Raw genomic sequence first — 25,662 nt, forward strand, 5'->3', positions numbered from 1 at the left:
AATTCTTTTAATAAACACAACACCATCAGCTTCACATAATTGTATTACCATTTTTGATTAATTGTACCTTTTCGGTTCTTTTAAATCACACCCATCTTTGATTCTGGTTTCTTAATTACTGATATGTAACATTTACAGATGATACAGTTAATTTATACACATTACTATTGCGGGAAGCGCTTTTATTCCCCCAGTTTCCATTTAACATATAAGTTCTGCCTAGCAACTCCTGACCATTCCATCCCCTTATCTTTAGATTGGCTACATAGAAATTACAGATTAATAACATGCACGTTCTAATTCCCTAGGCGTTTCTTGCCTAGCAACAGCTGACAAGCTACGGCCTGATTGGCTACATAAATTAACATCCCATTTCCGGACCGGGTTGCCTGGTAACCACGCTATACATAATGAGACGGAGACGGCGTGGTCAATGCTTCTCCAGATGACGTCAGTAAGACGAAACCGGTAGAGAGCGTGACCACGTCATTTCCGTCCACTGAGCCCGAGGCTTGGGACGCACATCCGGCGGTTGGTTCGCACGCTACTTTCTGGCGTGCACCGCAAGAGAGGAGGTTGCGGCTCCTATGCCAGACGGGCATATCTTTGTATTTTATACCTTGTGAGTACATGTCTTTTTTATATAATAAAGCTGTTCTGTGAAACAATTTTACACTATTGGAGGCTCCTTCCCTTTTTCTCCTACATACCCGGGCACTGTACTGGATTCCTATTTTATACCTATTGAGCTGACATCTGCACTACTACCACGGAGTGATACCAAGGCCATAGGAGATCCTGATTGCCAGTGTGTGGGAGCGATCCCCTAACAATCGACCCACTGTTTACCCCTGTAGGGGTAAGGGAATCTGGTAAGCGCAGGACCCCAGGCTCAGGGGAACACTTCTTCCTTCTGCCCACCCACTATACTTTGGGCATAGAGAAAAGAGCACTACAAATCCACCATATATCGACTTCACCTATTTAGGACTTTTTTTGGACTTTTTAAACCACTGAGACGGCACATTTACTTGGATTCATTTGTGGGATTATTTGTATTGACTTTTTAGTCTGCATTTTTTCATTTATGTACCGCTAGTTCGGCACGGATATTTTCACCAATTAATTGGTTCACCTTTTGCACCGTTTGCACCTATTTATTTATTTATTGAGAATTATTTATTCATTTTTTTCTACTCGTATTTACTGGCACTTTAAGAGCATACCCATCGATTGTCATTTTAGGGTCATATATACGCTATTTATTACTATACTTATATTTATTAAGAATTTTTATAGCATACTTACCTATTGTTATTTTATGGTCACATATTTACCACTGGATTTCATTGGATTAATTTTATTTATTTTTTTAGCACTTCACTTTTTGATTCACTTTTTGCACTTCTCTTTGCACATTATTGTACGTATGAAATTTATTTATTGATGTTATGTATATAGGGTTTTATTATATTATATTTTTTATACATAGACCCACTTTGGTTTTACACAGGTTTGTCATTTATCAGACTTTAAGTTGATGATTCACTGATTCCAATATCAAATTACTACACATGCCTCTATAGGATATCTTACTAGAAGTATAGTATCCCACATATACATCCCCATAACATCCCACCAGGCAGCGCCAATCACTTCCCTTCCCCTTTTATTGGAGTAACATTATCTCGGCCCAGCCTATTAAAACAGCCAGGATCAATACCCGGAAGCCACCGGGCAAGGCGCTCTGGGAGATCATGGTGCTGGAGTATAGGTGATTATTAAGAGAGAGAGAAATACGCGCTTAGGATAAGAATTTCAGTCAAGAATGTAGGGAATTGGTTGCTGCCTACCTCTAAAACTGTCCACAAAAATGTGTTCAGTAAAGATAAAAGAATGGTAAGGAGGTAAATGGCGCTGCCAGATATGTGTATATGAAGACAAAGAAGACCATATAAACATAGTCAGCAGTGGGAGACCCTAATGTGTGTTCAAATATTGCTAAAATTCATGAATTAAAATCAGATCCTAATACGTAATGTGCTAATTAATATCAAATTGTGCACAAATAAGCGAATAATAAATTAATATACAAATAAGTGACTAATAGTGGTAAAGGAATGAGACCCTTGTAGAGATAAAGTGCATTAATTAAAGTGACTGAGTGTTGTAGTGAAATAAATTGACAAAAATCAATGGTAGACTAAAAGAGGTGCAACATAGCAATCAAGGTTCAAGTATAAAGTGCTTGGCTATATGTGTATATAGAGCAAATCCCACAAAAAGGGGTGGGTGTGAATGGATACAGATTGGTATCCAAATTAATGCAACGAATATATCCAAAAAAGAAAGTGATAATCAATAGTGAGATGCAATGCAATTCCAAATCGCATAATTTGCAAAAAATGCAGAATTCCAACAGAATAAGGTGAGGTATACAAAACTTCAAAAACCATAAAATTAAAAAGTCCCAATCGCACAACAGAAAAAAATGTTCCAGTGCAGGATTTTAGATCTGTGCAACTATAGTTCTAATGCAATAGTCCCAAATCGCATGGCAAAAAGTGCTCCAGTGCAGATTTAAATTGGTGCAGCTTCACAGCAGGGGTGACTTGTGTATTTCCAGTGCCTCTTCAAGTGTGGCCAGTGTAGTGGGTCAAGGTGCTCCCCACGCTCCCAGGACCGCACTTACCAGATGGGGGAACCCCTACAGGGGTAATACGCCTGTATTCCAAATTGAATATGGCTCCAATATCCCTCAATGGTCATCAAGCGGTTCCTCTGGTTAGTAACATCAATAGGGGTCCTATCACCCTTGGATAAATATGAACACCACTGGGGGTCCTGTAGTGGATATTATCAATGGCCAGGTATGATCCGGGTCTTGCCTTCCTGTTGGCAGCCAATAGGTGATTATTGTTCATTAAGGAACTCATGGACCAGTACCAAGATCAAAACTAAAGCATAACATATGCCTTTTGTTTTCCCAGTTTGTCTCTTTGGGGTTTGCTTTGTAGGAATCGCTGGACATTTGCAAATAGATGCAGACTCAGATTTTTTTTGTTTACATGCAGGGCAGGTACAAGGGGTGGGCTGGTACAAGGGGTGGGCTGGAGGGACTCTTGCCCTCGGTGGAGTCTTCATCTGGGGTGAGGGGGGGGGCGCACTGGGAGCTTCGGGTGCTGCTCCTGCCTCACTGACATGCAGTGAATGTAAGCCACAGTCACTCCTACTGATTCCCTGACTCCTCCGTTCATCCTAAGCCTCCCTTATCTGTTTACTGCAGCTACTAATCACTCTCTCCTCCCACACTCCCGCCCTCACCTTGCTTTCCTTCCCAAGACACCTCACTTACACTCACTTGTCCGTTCCATCTCCACGCCGCCCCCACACCCCCCCATCTCTCTCTACCTTTCCTGCATAATCACACAGTAAGTCAGCACCCATCCTCCTTGTTTCTCTGCCCTGTTTATTTTTTGTCCTTCTCTTATCTGTTCTGTCTATAAATCTCTACAATACTTGTCCTGCAGCCTCTGCTCTCAGCTCAGCATTCCACACACTGATCTTGCCCCCTTTCCATCCCAGTTTGCTTTTAGCTCTTCTGTCCTGTTCCCACACAGCCTAGAATATTCAAATTTTCTCTGCATCTCATCACTTTGCTCTTCACTAGCACATACCACCCCAACCTGCTCATTAATTCACTATTTTTTGATCCCTAATAGTGGGTTCACATAGGTGCGCGGCGGGTTGGCCACAGCATGATTATATGTGCAGTTTACCCTCAATTTTAAGTGCGCTTCCATTAAATTCTATCAGACCGCGTGTTTTCATGAAAGTGTAGCCCTGCCCCTGGGGAGTGGCTAAGTACACACACACATCCTCCTCACTTCTGTTGCCCGGAGTGTTGTCCAACCCACTTGACACTATCGGTTCTCACATTCTGAACGATTAGACACTACCAGATTGTGGTAAAGAATCAGATTTACTTATCTTCAACTTGAGTTTAGTCAAATGCACAAACAGTTTCAATAAAACATTCAATACAAGAAGGTCAATGATAAAAGAGATCCTGAATCCTCAACCTAGGACTGGATGAGATTCAGCACTCAGGATCTAAAAAGAACAATCCCAACATATATATTGTTATATAATGGAAGATTAATGTATTGGTAATCTGTCAATACAGTACTCTTCAGATGCAATGCAAGAGTGACCACAAATCAATGTTTTACAGCAATAAAATGTAACCCCAAACTATCACTAACTTATCTCAGTGACTCCAATGTACTGAAACTAGACTATATATATCAGAGTGCACTCTGTATCCTATAGAGGGCCCCCTTTATGTTAGATTGCAAGAGTCTCCTGAATGAGCAAGGCCTTGCTTGTCTTCGCCGGCAAAGGTATCCTTAACCAATCCAGGGAAAGTATTTGTAATCCACGGTAAAGGTGATTAATTAACTGTAATCCATCATAGGAATAACCATTAACTGTAATCCAAACAGAAAGGGAGGAGATAGGTTCCTGCACTCCACAGCTGGTAGCCAATCTAGAACTGAAAAGGAGGGGTAAGGCCTTCTGATCTGCCATGCACTATTCAGCACTGCAGTGTCCTGTGGCGACCATTAGAACTAGTGTGGCCTTCTGTTAGACTGCTTTGCAGACCCACCCTGGCTCAGTCTAGTAGTACAGTAAATACTTTAAATCGGATCTCTCTCACCTAATGTGATGAGCTCTGTGTCCCGCGGTCCACACAGCCAGCGTCCGCTCTCCTCAGAAACACTTGCAGCCTCTCTGGGCGTCCCTCCGCTCGGTCAACCACCGAGATCCGTCCACACATCGCTGTCTCCCCACTCCGGTGTCTGTCCACTAGGCCTCCGGGCTATCCTTCTCTGCGCTCCGCAGCAGCTCTTCCTCTACTCACAGCGCGCTGTCCTCGAGGCAAGAGAGCGAATCTTGGTCCCGCCCCCTTTATAAAGACACTGTCAACTTGACAAGCAATCCAGGAAGCTTCTTATGAACAATGAAAGGCTGTGGACGCCAACAATCAGCGAATTTATGCTTCCCAGGCACCCCCAGATTTCTCAAGAGTACTTTATCTCCTGGCTGTATTTCTTGTACCCTCACCTTCAAGTCAAAACTTTTCTTGTTCTGTTGTTCTCGGCTAGCAGAGGCCTCCATAGCTTTCCCGTGAGCTAGCTTCAAATTCTGCCTAAGTCTATCAATATAGCTCTTGTAAGAAGCTTGTGAGGTATGATCTATTGAAGTCCCTAAAGCCAAGTCTATAGGTAGACAAGCCTCTCTTCCAAACATTAATAAGTAAGGTGAAAATCCAGTAGAGTCGTTAATGTTACTGTTGTAAGCATGTCCCAACACTGGAACATATTCGCTCCACTTTTGCTTCTTGTCATGAGGCAACGTTCCCAACATGTTCAGTAAAGTCCGATTGAACCTCTCCAACTGAGGGTCTCCCTGAGGGTGATAGGGAGTAGTTCTAGACTTTTGTATATTTAACAATCCACATAGTCTCTTAATCAGTTTACTCTCAAAATCTCGACCATGGTTAGAATGTAGCCATTGAGGTAGGCCATAATGAACAAAGAACTTCTCAACTAGAACTTTGGCTACAGTGCTAGCCTTCTGGTCCCGAGTAGGAAAAGCATGAGCATATCTGGTAAATTGGTCGATCACAACTAAAATGTTACTATACCCACCCAAATCAGGTTCGAGACACAGGAAGTCAATACACACCAGCTCCATGGGACCGTGGCTCTATAGGTGACCCATAGCAGCAGCTCTGCAAGGCAATGTCTTCCTTTGAATGCATCGAATACAGGAATGGCAATAAGCCTCTACTTCTTTCCTCATAAACAGCCAGTAGAATCTGTCTCTTACTAGCTGAAAAGTCCGATCAGGTCCCAAATGGCCATGGGAATCATGTAGAGCTGCCAGAGCAGTATTTCTAACAACTGACACACTCCATCTAAATCTTCCACAGAGTTCATTTGATAAATGACCCCATCCTTCATCTTCATCCTCTCCCAGTCCCGATGGACCACTTTGGCCCCCACAACGGAACTCTTCATCAGGATATTGGGGTTACTTGTCTTCAGGGCCATCTGCACTACTGCTCCCAAAGGATCTTCTCCTTGAGCTTTTCTTATTTATTCTTTGGACAGTTGAGGAAGTTCTTCACTCCTTACTTGAGTTAAATCACAGTAGCATCGGGGGCACCCCCGAAGGAGAAACCCCTGCTACCTCAGCTCCCATGGCTCCTTTTAGTCGGTAATCTATCCCTTGACAGGTGGCCTGCACTCCGAGGTTAGGTGCACCCATTCACGCTCTCTTCTGTCAGCAGGATGCTGGCGTCTAGATAATGCATCAGCGTCCAAATTTCCTTTCCCAGGCCGGTACTTCAAACTGAATTGGAATTCCGAAAGCGCTGCTAGCCACCTATGTCCTGTAGCATCCAACTTGGCTGTGGTCAGTAGGTAAATCAATGGGTTATTGTCAGTCCTGACCACTAAGTATGCTCCATAGAGATAGTCCCTCAACTTGTCTACCACAGCCCACTTGAGAGCCAGAAATTCCAGTTTGTGAATGGGGTAATTTTTCTCAGATGGGTAAAAATTGCGACTGATGTAGGCAATGGGACGCAATCTCGCTTCGGCTTCCTGATATAACACTCCCCCCAGTCCATCTCTACTTGCATCCACATGTAACTCGTACGGCATAGGCCAAGACAGGCGCTTTGGTGAGATTCTCCTTTAGCTTCCAGAAGGAAAATTCTTCACAAACCTTCTGTAGTAAGAGCAAAATCCCAAAAAGGATCTCAATTCAGTCACATTAGTAGGCCTTGGCCAAGTAGTGACAGCTTCCAACTTCTTCGGGTCAGTGGACACTCTGGCTGCAGACACCACATGACCAAAGTAAGTAACAGACGTCTGGTAGAATTGACATTTTTCTAGGGATAACTTCAACCCTTCCTCATAGAGCCTTTGGAATACCTTCTCCAGAAGGGCCTCATGTTCTTCTAATGTCTTTTCAAAGACAATAATGTCATCTAGATACACAAGAACTTCAATCAGTTGCATGTCACCCAAAGTGTTCTCCATGAGCCGCTGAAAGGTTGCTGGTGCTCCTGCCAGCCCTTGTGACATGCGGTTAAACTCGAAAAACCCCAACGGGCTGATGAAAGCAGTCTTTTCTCGATCATCTGGGTGCATTGGTATTTGATAATATCCACTCTTCAAATCTAGCACACTAAACCATTTAGCTCCAGACAGGCACTGCAGAGCATCTTCTATCCGAGGGGTAGTGTACTGATCAGGAATTGTCCTACGATTCAGGGTGCGATAATCAATACACATCCTGATAGTCCAATTCTTTTTGCGGACCACCACTATGGGTGAAGCATAAGGGCTGCGAGACTTCTGTATCACACCTGATCTCTTCAGCTCAGCCAGTTGTTCCCGAAGATCCTCCAAGTCACTCAGTTGTATCCTCCGAGCTCTTTCTATAAAAGGTTTTCTTCACTGAGGCAGATTCGGTGGTGGGCACTCTTAGCACAACCCACATCGTAATCATTTTTAGAGAACAGCTTCTCCCATCTACACAATTGTGTCTTCACTCGCTCCCCCCACTTGAAGGGAACATCCGGGCGTCGAGGAGAAGTATCTTCTGACTCCCTCATCTTGTCTCCCTCTTCCTTCAATTCTGACGGGGTTAACGGGGAGGCAGCACTCACATGCCCCAACACCATCCTAGGCTTCAGACGGACCGGTTGGGTCGTGACATTCCAAACACTAACAGGAATCTTCCCACCGTTCCTCCGTAGAACCTTGGTTGGGACTACTTCGGGGGCTAACTCAATCCCGCTGTCTTCTCCTAGCAGGTCTCTAGCAGAGATCTTCACGGGAATGTATCCGTCATAGGGGAATTTTTCAGGGCCCAAACCCCAGATTTCTAATTCCTCCAACTTGCACAAAGGGATATGCTTCAAATGCTTCCAATAAAAATCTAGATAGAGTAATGTCACTTGTGCACCTGTGTCTAACAAGGCTTTGATATAGATGCCTTCCACTTGGAGCGGCACCACAGGAGACAGCCCCACTAACTTCTTGGGCACAGCTTCTTTTGTAGACAGGAATAACCTCTGACAGGCTTTGGCATTGGGGTCTCTCACCCTCCTGTGTTCAATATCTTGAGGAAATTCTATTGTCTGTACCTAAACCGACTTGGTTCCTGGAGTTCTCCATATCCACTCTTGAATTGGAGTGGAGGTACCAACCCCCTGTGTCTCTCTACCAAACTCAGGTGGTCCCCACAAAGATACGGAGGCATTGAGGAGGGACGGGGAAGCAAAACCCGCCCCACAGTGACCTCGACCATTATCATGACTACTGGATTCACATTGTCCTGGTGAATCACCTCCAATTCTGCTCCACTTTCATCCTCCAAGAGGCTATTTTCCACCCTCACTAACCGGGTGGTAGCTCTCTCCCTTCTCCCTTCATTGTTTAGTGACTCCTTCACCCTTTGGCTCTTTTCTTCCAACAAGGCTTCTCCCTCCCTTACCTCCCGCATAAGTTCAGGGTAGGTGGGGTTGTCCTTGACTCCCTTCAACAACAGCTTCAGGACAATGGGGTGATTGGGTGGAGCCCCTTGTAACACCCGGTCCAATGGTACCTGATCAGCCTCTTTAGGGTCAATGCCTTTCTTCAAAAGAATCTGGGGCAGCATCTTATCGACCCTGACAGTTTCTCCCCTCTCTGTTGGTGAGTATGATTAACTTTGTACAACCGGTCAGTAGTCTTCTCCACCCGCCCAAACACATCAAAGAGGGCTTCCAAATAATCATCAGCCATGCAGTTCTTATTTTCCATCCACAGATTCCGGATCACTTCAGCCACAGGGCCTTTCAGGCTCTCACTCAGCTCCTGTCTCTTCACTGATTCAGAAACGCTCCACTCCTCCACCGCCTGAGTGGCCTGGCTCATCCAGCTTTTAAAGTCCTCTTCTCCTATAGGAGTAGGTAGCTGCCCAGAGATGAAGCGCAACTTGCGGTAGTTTTGCCCAGCCCCACTTGCTCCATTTAGGACCAAACTGTCCACCAATCTACTCATATCGGCATAGAAGGAGGCAGGGGGTATGTGTAACGCTCCTGCGTTTTTGTAGTAGGCTGGATATGCAGCTGTAAAATCTCCACTCAGTAGTCATGTAGAGATGTGTTGAATAACCAGATCCAACTCTCCAGACTCATCACTGTGGGCCTGTCAGCTTCAACACACAGATATATACACACTCAATAAGATGTTCCTGGAGTGGTAGAATGTATATGACAGTATGAAGGTGATGTGCTGAAGGGACAGGTGTGAACAGTGATAGAGATGGTAAGTACTTGATAGGTTTGTTCAGGAGAGTTCTAGATGGTATTAGGTAGAGTGCAGATAGGTTAGTAATCGAGTATGGTAACAGGTGGTAAGGACAGCAGATGACAATTACAGGATAGACTAACCCAGTGCAAGGATAGATGGTAGTAGACTCAAGAGCTAGCAATCTATGTAGCAGTGCAGATGATAGATGGTAGTAGACTTAAGAGCAAGCAATCTATGTAACAGTTCAGATGATAGATGGTAGTAGACTCAAGAGCTAGCAATCTATGTAACAGTGCAGATAGTAGATGGTAGTAGACTCAAGAGCTTGCAATCTATGCAACAGTGCAGATGATAGATAGTGTAAGTAGGTTATGGAGGATTCCCCTGTGGGGTACTTATCACTAGTAAATGTTAGTAGTAGAGGGGTCCAGTAGAGAGGGGAAGATCCGGTAGCGAGATACAGGGATCAGTAGCGAGGTTCCGGTCTGCTCCAGGTAGTAGCAACCAGCTGGAGGTTCCGACAGCAAGACAGGCTTGAAAGCATGTGGATACACAAGGCAGGTTGAGTGAAGGGTGGAAACAGCATGCCGAGAGTGATCGTGTAGCGAGATACAGGATCAGATATGAAACAAGTTCAGGTAGCGAGATACAGGAGCGAGTAACATCTGGTATGCTGCTTCACTGATGGCAGGTTGAACGAACGATGTGAGTGAGAACGCCGGCGGTTGAAATAGCCGCTCTGCGGCGCTCAGCGATGACATCATCAGTCTTAAAGGTGTATGCGTACCACCTAGTAAGAAAGGTGGGACGCATATTTGGAAGGAAATAAATTATTAAGGGTACCAGAGGTACCAGAATCTTACAGTATGACGGCTTTATCCCCCTCCTTATTCATAGGGCTGGGTCCCAGACTGGGGCTGGCTGGAGGGGATGGTGATTACCCTTCCCGGTTCTCCTTCTTCTTTAAAGGAAAGAACACCTTCGCCGGAATCTTCTCATCCAGCATCACTTCTTCTGTCTGGAATACTTCGGGCACATCTTCCCTGCATTCAACAAGTGCTTGAACCGTGTCTAGGCCATAATCAGCCCGAGCATCCAGGATATAAACTGCTTGATCTGGGGCTAAATCCCGCACCCACCGTCTAAATTCAGCTTCTGTGCATTCACTCCCGGTTACCTCCAAGACTACACTTCGGTCCAAACTAGCTCCTTGGAACCGTGCCCAGGACCGGGCAAGAGTTAGATTCATAGCTTCTCCCACGACTGGTCCCTGGGGGAGGACATTCAGGGCTGAAGTGGCACCGAGGATCCCGGACGAGCCCCCAAATGTACTGTAGCCCTGCCCCTGGGGAGTGGCTAAGTACACACACATCCTCCTCACTTCTGTTGCCCTGAGTGTTGTCCAACCCACTTGACACTATCGGTTCTGACATTCTGAATAATTAGACACTACCAGATTGTGGTAAAGAATCAGATTTACTTATCTTCCATTTGAGTTTAGTAAAATGCTCAAACAGTTTCAATAAAACATTCAATACAAGAAGGTCAATGATAAAAGAGATCCTGAATCCTCAACCTAGGACTGGATGAGATTCAGCACTCAGATCTAAAAGAACAATCCCAACATATAAATTGTTATATAATGGAAGATTAATGTATTGGTAATCTGTCAATACAGTACTCTTCAGATGCAATGCGAGAGTGACCACAAATCAATGCTTTACAGCGATAAAATGTAACCCCAAACTATCACTAACTTATCTCAGTGACTCTAATATACTGAAACTAGACTATATATATCAGAGTGCACTCTGTATCCTATAGGGGGCCCCCTTTACGTTAGATTGCAAGAGTCTCCTGAATGAGCAAGGCCTTGCTAGTCTTCGCCGGCAAAGGTATCCTTAACCAATCCAGGGAAAGTCTTTGTAATCCACGGTAAAGGTGATTAATTAACTGTAATCCACCATAGGAATAACCATTAACTGTAATCCAAACAGAAAGGGAGGAGATAGGTTCCTGCACTCCACAGCTGGTAGCCAATCTAGAACTGAAAAGGAGGGGTAAGGACCAGTGGTGGGATTCAGCCGGTTTGCACCGGTTCCATAGAACCGGTTACTAACGATCTGCGAGTTCGCAGAACCGGCTGAATCCCTCCTCGCGTCTGAGCGCAGTACAATTAAATGTCCCGCGCTCGGACCGCGCAGCCGCAGACGTGGCGGCCAGGGAGGGAGCAGCGCGCCCCGACCCGCCCATTCTTTGACAATAGCGAATGAGAATTCGCTATTGTCACACGGATCCTCCTCCTGGCCAATCAGGGAGCGGGTCCTCCCGCTTCCTGATTGGCCGAAAGGCAAACACCGTGCCATTGGACGAGGATGAGGCGCCGCGGGAGGACTGAAGACTCGGAGGCGCGGGGAGCCAGGGACTGAAGAGAAGCTGCGTGAGGTAAGTGCGGGGGATCGCTGGCACTCTGCAATCATTGGGGTCAATGTGTGGCTGGCACTCTGCGATCATTGGGGGCAATGTGTAGCTGGCACTCTGCAATCATTGGGGGCAATGTGTAGCTGGCACTCTGCAATCATTGGGGGCAATGTGTAGCTGGCACTCTGCAATCATTGGGGGCAATGTGTAGCTGGCACTCTGCGATCATTGGGGGCAATGTGTAGCTGGCACTCTGCGATCATTGGGGGCAATGTGTAGCTGGCACTCTGCGATCATTGGGGGCAATGTGTAGCTGGCACTCGGCGATCATTGGGGGCAATGTGTAGCTGGCACTCTGCGATCATTGGGGGCAATGTGTGGCTGGCACTCTGCAATCATTGGGGGCAGCAATGTGTGGCTGGCACTCTGCAATCATTGGGGGCAATGTGTGGCTGGCACTCTGCAATCATTGGGGGCAATGTGTGGCTGGCACTCTGCAATCATTGGGGGCAATGTGTAGCTGGCACTCTGCAATCATTGGGGGCAATGTGTAGCTGGCACTCTGCGATCATTGGGGGCAATGTGTGGCTGGCACTCTGCAATCATTGGGGGCAATGTGTAGCTGGCACTCTGCAATCATTGGGGGCAATGTGTAGCTGGCACTCTGCGATCATTGGGGGCAATGTGTGGCTGGCACTCTGTGATCATTGGGGGCAATGTGTGGCTGGCACTCTGCAATCATTGGGGGCAATGCTGTGGCACTCTGCAATGATTGGGGGCAATGTGTGGCTGGCACTCTGCAATCATTGGGGGCAATGCTGTGGCTGGCACTCTGCAATCATTGGGGGCAATGTTGTGGCTGGCACTCTGCAATCATTGGGGGCAATGTGTGGCTGGCACTCTGCAATCATTGGGGGCAATGTGTGGCTGGCACTCTGCAATCATTGGGGGCAATGCTGTGGCACTCTGCAATCATTGGGGGCAATGCTGTGGCTGGCACTCTGCAATCATTGGGGGCAATGCTGTGGCTGGCACTCTGCAATCATTGGGGGCAATGTTGTGGCTGGCACTCTGCAATCATTGGGGGCAATGTTGTGGCTGGCACTCTGCAATCATTGGGGGCAATGTGTGGCTGGCACTCTGCAATCATTGGGGGCAATGTGTGGCTGGCACTCTGCAATCATTGGGGGCAATGCTGTGGCACTCTGCAATGATTGGGGGCAATGTGTGGCTGGCACTCTGCAATCATTGGGGGCAATGCTGTGGCTGGCACTCTGCAATCATTGGGGGCAATGCTGTGGCTGGCACTCTGCAATCATTGGGGGCAATGTGTGGCTGGCACTCTGCAATCATTGGGGGCAATGTGTGGCTGGCACTCTGCAATCATTGGGGGCAATGTGTGGCTGGCACTCTGCAATCATTGGGGGCAATGTGTGGCTGGCACTCTGCAATCATTGGGGGCAATGTGTGGCTGGCACTCTGCAATCATTGGGGGCAATGTGTGGCTGGCACTCTGCAATCATTGGGGGCAATGTGTGGCTGGCACTATGCAATCATTGGGGGCAATGTGTGGCTGGCACTCTGCAATGATTGGGGGCAATGTGTGGCTGGCACTCTGCAATGATTGGGGGCAATGTGTGGCTGGCACTCTGCAATCATTGGGGGCAATGTGTAGCTGGCACTCTGCGATCATTGGGGGCAATGTGTGGCTGGCACTCTGTGATCATTGGGGGCAATGTGTGGCTGGCACTCTGTGATCATTGGGGGCAATGTGTGGCTGGCACTCTGCAATCATTGGGGGCAATGCTGTGGCTGGCACTCTGCAATCATTGGGGGCAATGTGTGGCTGGCACTCTGCAATCATTGGGGGCAATGCTGTGGCTGGCACTCTGCAATCATTGGGGGCAATGCTGTGGCTGGCACTCTGCAATCATTGGGGGCAATGTGTGGCTGGCACTCTGTGATCATTGGGGGCAATGTGTGGCTGGCACTCTGCAATCATTGGGGGCAATGCTGTGGCACTCTGCAATGATTGGGGGCAATGTGTGGCTGGCACTCTGCAATCATTGGGGGCAATGCTGTGGCTGGCACTCTGCAATCATTGGGGGCAATGTTGTGGCTGGCACTCTGCAATCATTGGGGGCAATGTGTGGCTGGCACTCTGCAATCATTGGGGGCAATGCTGTGGCTGGCACTCTGCAATCATTGGGGGCAATGCTGTGGCTGGCACTCTGAAATCATTGGGGGCAATGCTGTGGCTGGCACTCTGCAATCATTGGGGGCAATGCTGTGGCTGGCACTCTGCAATCATTGGGGGCAATGCTGTGGCTGGCACTCTGCAATCATTGGGGGCAATGCTGTGGCTGGCACTCTGCAATCATTGGGGGCAATGCTGTGGCTGGCACTCTGCAATCATTGGGGGCAATGCTGTGGCTGGCACTCTGCAATCATTGGGGGCAATGTGTAGCTGGCACTCTGCAATCATTGGGGGCAATGTGTAGCTGGCACTCTGCAATCATTGGGGGCAATGTGTAGCTGGCACTCTGCGATCATTGGGGGCAATGTGTAGCTGGCACTCTGGGATCATTGGGGGCAATGTGTAGCTGGCACTCTGGGATCATTGGGGGCAATGTGTGGCTGGCACTCTGCGATCATTGTGGGGCAATGTGTGGCTGGCACTCTGCGATCATTGGGGGCAATGTGTGGCTGGCACTCTGCGATCATTGGGGCAATGCTGTGGCACTCTGCAATGATTGGGGGCAATGTGTGGCTGGCACTCTGCAATCATTGGGGGCAATGCTGTGGCTGGCACTCTGCAATCATTGGGGGTAATGTTGTGGCTGGCACTCTGCAATCATTGGGGGCAATGTTGTGGCTGGCACTCTGCAATCATTGGGGGCAATGTGTGGCTGGCACTCTGCAATCATTGGGGGCAATGTGTGGCTGGCACTATGCAATCATTGGGGGCAATGTGTGGCTGGCACTCTGCAATGATTGGGGGCAATGTGTGGCTGGCACTCTGCAATCATTGGGGGCAATGTGTAGCTGGCACTCTGCAATCATTGGGGGCAATGTGTAGCTGGCACTCTGCGATCATTGGGGGCAATGTGTGGCTGGCACTCTGTGATCATTGGGGGCAATGTGTGGCTGGCACTCTGCAATCATTGGGGGCAATGCTGTGGCACTCTGCAATGATTGGGGGCAATGTGTGGCTGGCACTCTGCAATCATTGGGGGCAATGCTGTGGCTGGCACTCTGCAATCATTGGGGGCAATGTGTGGCTGGCACTCTGCAATCATTGGGGGCAATGCTGTGGCTGGCACTCTGCAATCATTGGGGGCAATGCTGTGGCTGGCACTCTGCAATCATTGGGGGCAATGTGTGGCTGGCACTCTGTGATCATTGGGGGCAATGTGTGGCTGGCACTCTGCAATCATTGGGGGCAATGCTGTGGCACTCTGCAATGATTGGGGGCAATGTGTGGCTGGCACTCTGCAATCATTGGGGGCAATGCTGTGGCTGGCACTCTGCAATCATTGGGGGCAATGTTGTGGCTGGCACTCTGCAATCATTGGGGGCAATGTGTGGCTGGCACTCTGCAATCATTGGGGGCAATGCTGTGGCTGGCACTCTGCAATCATTGGGGGCAATGCTGTGGCTGGCACTCTGAAATCATTGGGGGCAATGCTGTGGCTGGCACTCTGCAATCATTGGGGGCAATGCTGTGGCTGGCACTCTGCAATCATTGGGGGCAATGCTGTGGCTGGCACTCTGCAATCATTGGGGGCAATGCTGTGGCTGGCACTCTGCAATCATTGGGGGCAATGCTGTGGCTGGCACTCTGCAATCATTGGGGGCAATGCTGTGGCTGGCACTCTGCAATCATTGGGGGCAATGTGTAGCTGGCACTCTGCAATCATTGGGGGCAATGTGTAGCTGGCACTCTGCAATCATTGGGGGCAATGTGTAGCTGGCACTCTGCGATCATTGGGGGCAATGTGTAGCTGGCACTCTGGGATCATTGGGGGCAATGTGTAGCTGGCACTCTGGGATCATTGGGGGCAATGTGTGGCTGGCACTCTGCGATCATTGGGGGCAATGTGTGGCTGGCACTCTGCGATCATTGGGGGCAATGTGTGGCTGGCACTCTGCGATCATTGGGGCAATGCTGTGGCACTCTGCAATGATTGGGGGCAATGTGTGGCTGGCACTCTGCAATCATTGGGGGCAATGCTGTGGCTGGCACTCTGCAATCATTGGGGGTAATGTTGTGGCTGGCACTCTGCAATCATTGGGGGCAATGTTGTGGCTGGCACTCTGCAATCATTGGGGGCAATGTGTGGCTGGCACTCTGCAATCATTGGGGGCAATGTGTGGCTGGCACTCTGCAATCATTGGGGGCAATGTGTGGCTGGCACTCTGCAATCATTGGGGGCAATGCTGTGGCTGGCACTCTGCAATCATTGGGGGCAATGCTGTGGCTGGCACTCTGCAATCATTGGGGGCAATGCTGTGGCTGGCACTCTGCAATCATTGGGGGCAATGCTGTGGCTGGCACTCTGCAATCATTGGGGGCAATGCTGTGGCTGGCACTCTGTGATCATTGGGGGCAATGCTGTGGCTGGCACTCTGCAATCATTGGGGGCAATGCTGTGGCTGGCACTCTGCAATCATTGGGGGCAATGCTGTGGCTGGCACTCTGCAATCATTGGGGGCAATGCTGTGGCTGGCACTCTGCAATCATTGGGGGCAATGCTGTGGCTGGCACTCTGCAATCATTGGGGGCAATGCTGTGGCTGGCACTCTGCAATCATTGGGGGCAATGCTGTGGCTGGCACTCTGCAATCATTGGGGGCAATGCTGTGGCTGGCACTCTGCAATCATTGGGGGCAATGCTGTGGCTGGCACTCTGCAATCATTGAGGGCAATGCTGTGGCTGGCACTCTGCAATCATTGGGGGCAATGCTGTGGCTGGCACTCTGCAATCATTGGGGGCAATGCTGTGGCTGGCACTCTGCAATCATTGGGGGCAATGCTGTGGCCGGCACTCTGCAATGATTGGGGGCAATGCTGTGGCCGGCACTATGCAATGATTGGGGGCAATGCTGTGGCCAGCACTCTGCAATGTTTGGGGGCAATGCTGTGGCTGGCACTCTGCAATGATTGGGGGCAATGCTGTGGCACTCTGCAATGATTGGGGGCAATGCTGTGGTCACTGTGCATTGAAAGGGGGCACGCTGTCACTGTGGTTTGAAAGGGGGCACGCTGGTCATTCTGCTGGGAAAGTCGGAACTGGTTACTAAAATTTTTGAATCCCACCACTGGTAAGGCCTTCTGATTCGCCACGCACTATTCAGCACTGCAGTGTCCTGTGGTGACCATTAGAACTAGTGTGGCCTTCTGTTAGACTGCTTTGCAGACCCGCCCTGGCTCAGTCTAGTAGTACAGTAAATACTTTAAATCGGATCTCTCTCACCCAATGTGATGAGCTCTGTGTCCCACGGTCCACACCGCCAGCGTCCGCTCTCCTCAGAAACACTCGCAGCCTCTCTGGGCGTCCCTCCACTCGGTCAACCACTGAGATCTGTCCGCACACCGCTCTCTCTCTCTCTCTCTGGTGTCTGTCCACTAGGCCTCCGGCCTATCCTTCTCTGCACTTCACAGCAGCTCTTCCCCTCCTCACAGAGCTCTGTCCTCAAGGCAAGAGAGCGAATCTTGGTCCCGCCCCCTTTATAAAGACACTCCCAACTGCCCCTGCGAGTCCCAATACTCCCTGGGAGAATAGTTCAGTCACACAGACGATCCATAGTCTTCACTCCTCCCAGAACTATATCTCCCATGGTTGAATGATTCATTGTTTTGTAGAAACTTTAATAACAGAACAACAGTCTGAACAACTCCAGCCTTGCGACCAGGCTGTAAAAGCAAATCACAGTCTTGCATGCTGCATCTTTGATGCACGTTCAGAAAATGCACAGCCTATGAGAAATTGATGGGAGTGTACATAAATCTGCAGGTAAACTGCACATACAATCGCACTGCAGCCAAACCACCGCACATAAGTGTGAACCTGCTTGCATGTCAGGATTGTATGTCAGGATTTTGCACAAAATTGTGGCTTTCCTGACAAACACAGAAGCGTACTGTCCTTTAGTAGGTGCTCAGTAGTGCCATTGATGGTTAAGGGTACCCCCACACATCTGCTAATGCACACATTTTTACACACACCAAACCACATGATGCCACAGCGCTGTGTGATGTGACACATTTTTAGAAAAGGGTCATGGACTTATTTTCCAAATATCTCACCTGTAGGGCAGCCTATCGAACAAAACATTTTGTGATGCATAACATCACAGCTGCATCATTGGCATGCCCCATACAGCTGCCTTTGAAGCTTAAAGGGGTGGAGACAGTAAAACTGACACTCAACACCCTTATTTTATGACCCTCCCCCACCAGCACAAACGTAAGCAAGGCCATAAGGCTTATTCACACAGGTTAGAGGGAGGTAAAAATAGGCAGTTGAGCTGCATTTTTAGTGCCCCAACCACCCACCTGAACAAGGAGGTGCTGCCAGTCACAGCTCTGCAAATGGCTACAATGAAATGGCATGTACTGCACACTATAGAGGCACAGTAGGTCAGCATTGTTAGGGATAAAACAGATGGTAGCAATTTATGGCCCCCTCACCACCTGTCAAACACCAGCAATGATAGCAGCATGTTTGAATGAGCCCTTAGAGATCTTTCACCCCCCTTCCTCCCTCAGAGCCTCCCTAGAGCCCTTTAGGTTGATGCACCCTTCAGAGTCTACCTACCCTCCCTCATCCCACTGACATAGAGGCCAATCAGTCCTTCTCAGATTGACACAAACATACTGTAGCAGTATCATTTGCTCCCAGTCATACCGTCACCACAGGGACATTTTTTCCTTCTGGTGACACCACAGACCACAACCCTATATGTGTGCACCAATTTTAAACTCTCCGGGTCGCTGCAGTGTAACACTAAGTACTATTTCAGTGCATGTCACAAACATTACACCACTATTAGTCCGATCCCGGATTTTTTTTTTACCAAACATATGTAGCAGAAAACAAATTGGCCTAAAATGTTAAAAAATTTTGATTTTTATATTTTTTTTTTGGGGAATTTCATATAAAAAAAAATGTGAAAAATATTGTTATTTTTGCAAAATTGTCGCTCTTTTTTTGTTTATAGCGCATGATCAAAAAATCGCACAGGTGATCAAATACCACCAAAAAAAAGCTCTGTTTGTGGGAAAAAAAGGACATCAATTTCATTTGGGTACAGCGTCGCACAACCGCGCAATTTTCCGTTAAATTCACGCAGTGCCGAATCGCAAAATAGGCCCTGGTCAGGAAGGGGGTAAAATCTTCCGGGGCTTAAGTGGTTAAATTGCATGTTTGGCCAAAACTTTTTTCCTTTTTTGGATGTAATGCAGAAGGAGTAGACACCCTGTCAGGTTTTAATCATTTCTGGGAGCTCAGTTGAAGAGATCTTTATCTCATAGTGTCACCAGTTTCTCTGACCTCAGTAAAAACCCAATGGGGTTCTAATCCCTCCTGGCTTTCCAAAAAGATTGGACAGGTCATATTCTTTAAAGGAGTTATGCACTGATATAATACACTGGGTAAAGTGTATTAGATTTTTTTTTACATGGGGAATGGAAAATGTTTGTACACATATTACATCTACATTTATTTTTAGGCCCCTTGCACATAGATGTCAATTTTCTAATGTTTATATTCAGGTTCTTGGGGGAGGCAGCACAGACACTCACTGACCACCAAGGGGGACACAGACACTGACCACCAAGGGGGACAAAGACACTGACCACCAAGTGGGTCGGTTGCCACTCTCACCCCTTCCTGCTCCCACCAGCGTCCTTACAGCCTCCGTCCTCTGGAAAGAGGTCCTGGCACCAATGATGCCAATGATCAGGGCTGCTGTTGTAAATCATGGGGCCTGTGCAGCCTACTCAGGTGTGTGTGTTCAGGTGTATGGCCCCCAACACAGACAGTGTGCATTTGGGGCCTCTCAACCGCATCTGTATACCTGTCAAATCAAGTTGCACCAAACTACATGACACCACCATGTGGTTCGGTGCAGTATGCTTTTGGAAAAGACTCAGGAATTTTATTTCCAAGTTGCTCACTCGTAGGGCTTGCCTTTAAAAAAAAATGGGCTACCCTACACGTAAAAAAATCTGGCAACGTGCCTGCGCTTTGTCTTCCCTGTACGTGTAAACCAACCGTAACAGGTGGCTCCAGCCACATGAACAAACCACTTATTCATGTGGCCACAGTATATGTGAGAATGAGCCCTTAATGGGCACTTGGCATTGGCTCACTTAATTCTTATTCATTGACCTAGAACACCTTAGCTTTGAATTTGCTTGTTTTTGGTTGTTTTCTGACAGATTTCAACCTGTAGATGTTTACTGTACCTATCCTGTCCGCATCTGCTACATGTATCCTACAGTTACATCTCGCCTGCGTTGCAGGGCTTTATGTGAATCTGCCATCAATGGCCTACAACTGTATTGTTATCCTATTGTTCAAAACTTCATTAAAAACACTGAGACAGAGAATGAGCCCTTATAGCAAAACTATACTCCCCTTCTCTCCAGTGGTGCGATGTCCTAGATCTCCCCGCTAGCCACTGATATCTTGACACCAGCAACTTGTGGGTATCAGACTCTGGCTGTTTTCATTGACCGGGCTGTGACGACATCACCCCCTTGCATGTGTGGGTTCAGTCATCTCGGCATTGGTGAAATTGTACACAGACAGGTAGGAAAGAAACTTTAATGTAGAAGCCATTGGCGCTGCGAGGGGGGGGGGGGGGGATCTGAGCTGCAGGAAGGGGAAAGGGTCAGAAAGTTAAAGTGGTGATCAGAGTGCAAGAAAGGGTGTGGGTGGCACAATTATTGGAACCAATCCCCCTGTGACTCTCCTTGCAGCAGCTGGCAGGAGGAAGAAGAGGAGAATCCAGCAGCACTGTGGGGGAAGGGGGCACACAGGGAGATCGGAGCTGTGAGCCTCAAATATCAGAGGGGGCTGTGGCTGGAAACCTGACAGCCAGTGCTCTAATTTATGTCTATACACATGTACCCTCATGTGCATGTACTTGAGTATACAGGTGTATAGATGTAGATTACTGTAGCTAATCTGTAAATTCTCTATTTTTTTTTTGGCACTGTACTGATCTTTATACAACAGTGTGCATTGTGTCATAAACAATGCATCTCTTTACAGATCCTTAACCACTTAAGCCCCGGAAGATTTTACCCCCTTCCTGACCAGGGGGTATTTTGCGATTCGGCACTGCCTGATTTTAACGGACAATTGCGCGGTCGTGCGACGCTGTACCTAAACGAATTTGGCGTCCTTTTTTTCCCACAAACAGAGCTTTCTTTTGGTGGTATTTGATCACCTGTGCGATTTTTTGATCACGCGCTATAAACAAAAAAAGAGCGTCAATTTTGCAAAAATAGCAATATTTTTCACATTTTTTTATATGAAATTCCCCCCAAAAAAAATGTAAAAATCAAAATTTTTTAACATTTTCAGCCAATTTGTTTTATGCTACCTATGTTTGGTAAAAAAAATCGCAAAAAGCGTATTTTGATTGGTTTGCGCAAAAGTTATCGCGTTTACTAACAAAGGGAAAGATTTTTGTCATTTTTGTTGTTTTTTTTTTAAACGCGTAATGGCGGCGATCTGCGATTTTTTTTGCGGTACTGCGACATTGGGGCGGACAGATCGGACCCTTGACTGACATTTGTGACACTTTTGGGGGTCCCAGTGACATTTCTACAGTAATCAGTGCTATACATATGCACTGTTACTGTAAAAATACACTGGTAGTGAAGGGGTTAACTTTATTTGGGAGGGAGGGGCTGTGTGTGTCCCTAGGGGCGTGCTTTCTACTGTGATTGGCTGTGGCTTCAGCTGTAAGGACACTGATCAAGGGATCTACATACTAGATCCGTGTGATCAGTGTCTTTACAGCGAGGAGAATGACAGGTGGCTTGTTTACACAAGCTGCCTGACATTCTCCCTCTCCCCCGCCGATCGCCGAGTGACCGGCGGACATCGGGTCCGCTGGTCACACGCGTGGGGGGGGTCCGTGACCACGCGGGAGCGCGCCTCCGGCGGAGCGCGCTCGCTCCCTAGACCCTCACAGGCAAGCGACGTAGACCTACGTTAGTTTGCCTGTGAGGGGCTGACCGCCGACGTAGATAGTCGTGCGGCGGTCGGCAAGTGGTTAAGAATGGCGGCATTTTTTGCTTCCATGTGCAACTGACCTTACCTAGAGATCATGGTTAAGTGAGCATATACAGTATCTCACAAAAGTGAGTATACCCCTCACATTTTTTAAATATTTGACCATATCTTTTTTATGTGACAACACTGAAGAAATTACACTTTGCCATAATGTAAAGTAGTGAGTGTACAGCTTGTATAACATCATAAATTTGCTGTACCCTCAAAATAACTCAACACACAGCCATTAATGTCTAAACCACTGGCAACAAAAGAGAGTACACCCGTAAAATTAAAATGTCCAAATTGGGCCAAATTAGCCATTTTCCCATCCCGGCGTCCTATGACTCGTTAGTGTTACACGGTTTCAGGTGTGAATGGAGAGCAGATGTGTTAAATTTGGCACTATCGCTCTCAATCTCTCATATTAGTCACTGGAAGTTCAACATGGCATCTCATGGCAAAGAACTCTCTTAGGATCTGAAAAAAAGAATTGTTGCTCTACATAAAGATGGCCTAGGCTATAAGACGATTACCAAGAAACTGAGCACAGTGGCAAAGACCATACAGCGGTTTAAGAGGACAGATTTCACTCAGAACAGGCCTTGCCATGGTTGACCAAAGAAGTTGAGTGCACGTGCTCAGTGTCATATCCAGAGGCTGTCTTTGGGAAAGAGATATATAAGTACTGCCAGCATTGCTGCAGAGGTTGAAGGGGTGGGGGGTCAGCCTGTCAGTGCTCAGACCATACGCTGCACACTGCATCAAATTGGTTTGCATGGCTGCCGTCCCAGAAAGACAAACAGACTAAGGACATGGATAAATAGAACTGTGTCCTGTGGTCTGATGAGACCAAGATAAACCTAGATGGTGTCAAGCGTGTGTGGCAGCAACCAGGTGAGGAGTACAAAGACAAGTGTGTCTTGCCTACAGTCAAGCATGATGGTTGGAGTGTCATGGTTTGGGGCTGCATGAGTGCTGCCAGCACTGGGGAGCTACAGGTCATAGAGAGAACCATGAATGCCAACATGTACTGTGACATACTGAAGCAGAGCAGGAACCCCTCCCTTTGGAGCCTGGGCCGCAGGGAAGTATTTCATCATAATAATGACTCCAAACACACCTCCAAGACAACCACTGCCCTGCTAAAGAAGCTGAGGGTAAAGGTGATGGACAGGCCAAGCATGTCTCCAGACCTAAACCCTATTGAGCATCTGTGGGGCATCCTCAAATGGAGGGTGGGGGAGCGCAAGACCTCTAACATCCACCAGCTCTGTGATGTCATCATGGAGGAGTGGAAGAGGACTCCAGTGGCCACCTGTGAAGCTCCGGTGAACTCCATGCCCAAGAGGGTTAAGGCAGTGCTGGAGAATAATGGCGGTCACACAAAATATTGACACTTTGAGCCCAATTTGGACATTTTAACTTAGGGGTGTACTCAGTTTTGTTGCCGGCGGTTTAGATATTAATGGCTATGTGTTGAGTTATTTTGAGGGGACAGCAAATGTACACTGTCATACAAGCTGTACACTCACTACTTTTCATTGTAGCAAAGTGTCATTTCTTCAGTGTTGTCACATGAAAAGATATAATAAAATATTTACAAAAATGTGAGGGGTGTACTCACTTTTGTGAGATACTGTATCTATCTGAAAGCATTTGGTCTAAGCATAAGATGACCGTACAATATACAATCCAATTGTACAATCTTTAAAATATACCAAGTACTAATACAGGGGCCTGCACAATTGGTTACAAATTGGATGGATTGTTTAGATTTGTGCTCATATTTCATAGTTTTGGTCAATTTAAGGTAGATTGTACAGATATTGTATAATCAGATTGTAATGTCCATGGCCATCCCTAAAATAACAATTCAATTCATACATTTAGTTTAGGAAGAAGTAACTGGTTCAAATCTATAGATTTATCTATAGGGCCCTTTTAAAATCTCTCTACAGTAAATCTATATAAAAGTTAGTAATTATCTTTAATATGCTGTAAAGAGATTATACTGTGGTTCATTCTTGATATTTGTAACCTGCATCAGTAATTTTTAGGCCTTTTGTCCAAAAAAACAAAAACAAAACAAAAGACTGGGTTGGAAACTGATCATTACTTTAAAAGGTATGATGAGAAATCACCCAATTCATTTTTAAATTACTGTTTCTGTGGCAAGAAACAACTTTTATTTCTGTCTGTGACATGGTTGCCAGGCTTATAAAATTATTCCAAAAAATGCTTATAACGTATTAGCTGGAGTTTGAATTTAATTTGTTTGTGTATCTAAATAGTCCATCTAACACTCCCCTCCTCCCAGATGGACAATGCTGCTGTCCAAATGTGCCCCTTCATCCAGAGTGTTAATATTTTAAAAATCCAAACCCTTTGGGTTTTTTTTTCTACCTGTAAGCTCATATGACTGTAAACTCCTGAAAATGCCTATAGTGTGCATGGACACATTGGCTAACATGAGGGGAGTTTCCAGGCAGAGAGTAATAAAACCTCAAAAAAAGCTTAAACGCCTGTAGGAACAGTTTCTTTAAGCTTCCATGAGCTGCAATGTGCATGAGCCCTTAAGCCCCGTACACACACACACACCGATTGTCGGTCGTGTTGGTTGAAAAGTGCTCAAGACTGCACACGAATTTTGTCAGCCAACAACAACCAACTTCAGAAGTGATGCCATGTGATGGTTAACTTTCCGTGTGTTTTTTCTTCTCTGAGCATGCCCAGTCTTGCTCATCTGGCTTTTGTCGGCCGAAATCTGTACTGACTGACGAACAATCGGCCGTTCTGTTGACGGCCAACAAAAATTTTATAGCATGCAGACCAGATTTTGTTTGGCCGAAAAGTCGCAGTCGGTTGTCGGAAGCATCATATACTAACAAGCCGACAATCGGCCGATCGGACGTTGGCCAAATATTTACGGCCGACAATCGGTACGTGTGTACGGGCCTTTAGGGCTCAAGCACACAGCAGTTCAAATCAGCTGCTCCTACAGGCTTTTGAGCCTTTCTCATTTTTTCTGCCTGGAATCTCCCCTCCATGTTAGCCAATGTGCCCATGCACATTATGGCTTTTTCAGGAATTTACAAGCATATGCTCTTACAGGCAGAAAAAAAATCCCACCAAACTCGCATTTTTGAGAGGAGCTTTCGAGCAGAGAAGACACCTAAGTGCCCAAAAACGAGCGGAAAAGCATGAAAAAGCTAAAATAAGCTTGAAAACACACGAAAAAAAATAAAAATAAAAATAAATAAATAATAGGAAAAATGAGCTTAGGAGAGGGTTTGTGAAAAAAATGCTTATGCTCAAAAGAGTTCAAAGAAGTTCAATAAAAACATGCTAAAGGAGCCCAAAAAAGTGTAAGCTTCTTCAAGCGGAAACAAAAGCTCAAATGCCTGTAAGAGCAGCTTTTTTGAGCTGCAATGTGCATGAGCCCTTAGAGGCAGAGAAATAAAAGCTCAGATGCCTGTAAAAGCAGCTTTTTTTTTTTTTTTTAGCTGCAGTGTGAAAGAGCCCTAATAAACGAGGTGTTACTGGCCAGATCACCAGGTGAAAACAGGG

The 25,662-nt window shown here is 47.0% G+C and overlaps 1 protein-coding gene across 1 annotated transcript in view; it reads right to left on the reverse strand.

The window, feature by feature from the left end:
• Window positions 1–25,662, reverse strand: part of LOC309548494 (hydroperoxide isomerase ALOXE3-like) — a 294,375-nt gene that overhangs the window by 37,307 nt on the left and 231,406 nt on the right. The window lies entirely within an intron of this gene.

This window comes from Pelophylax lessonae, assembly GCF_965119305.1.
Source record: "Pelophylax lessonae genome assembly, chromosome: 2".
NCBI lineage: Eukaryota > Metazoa > Chordata > Amphibia > Anura > Ranidae > Pelophylax > Pelophylax lessonae.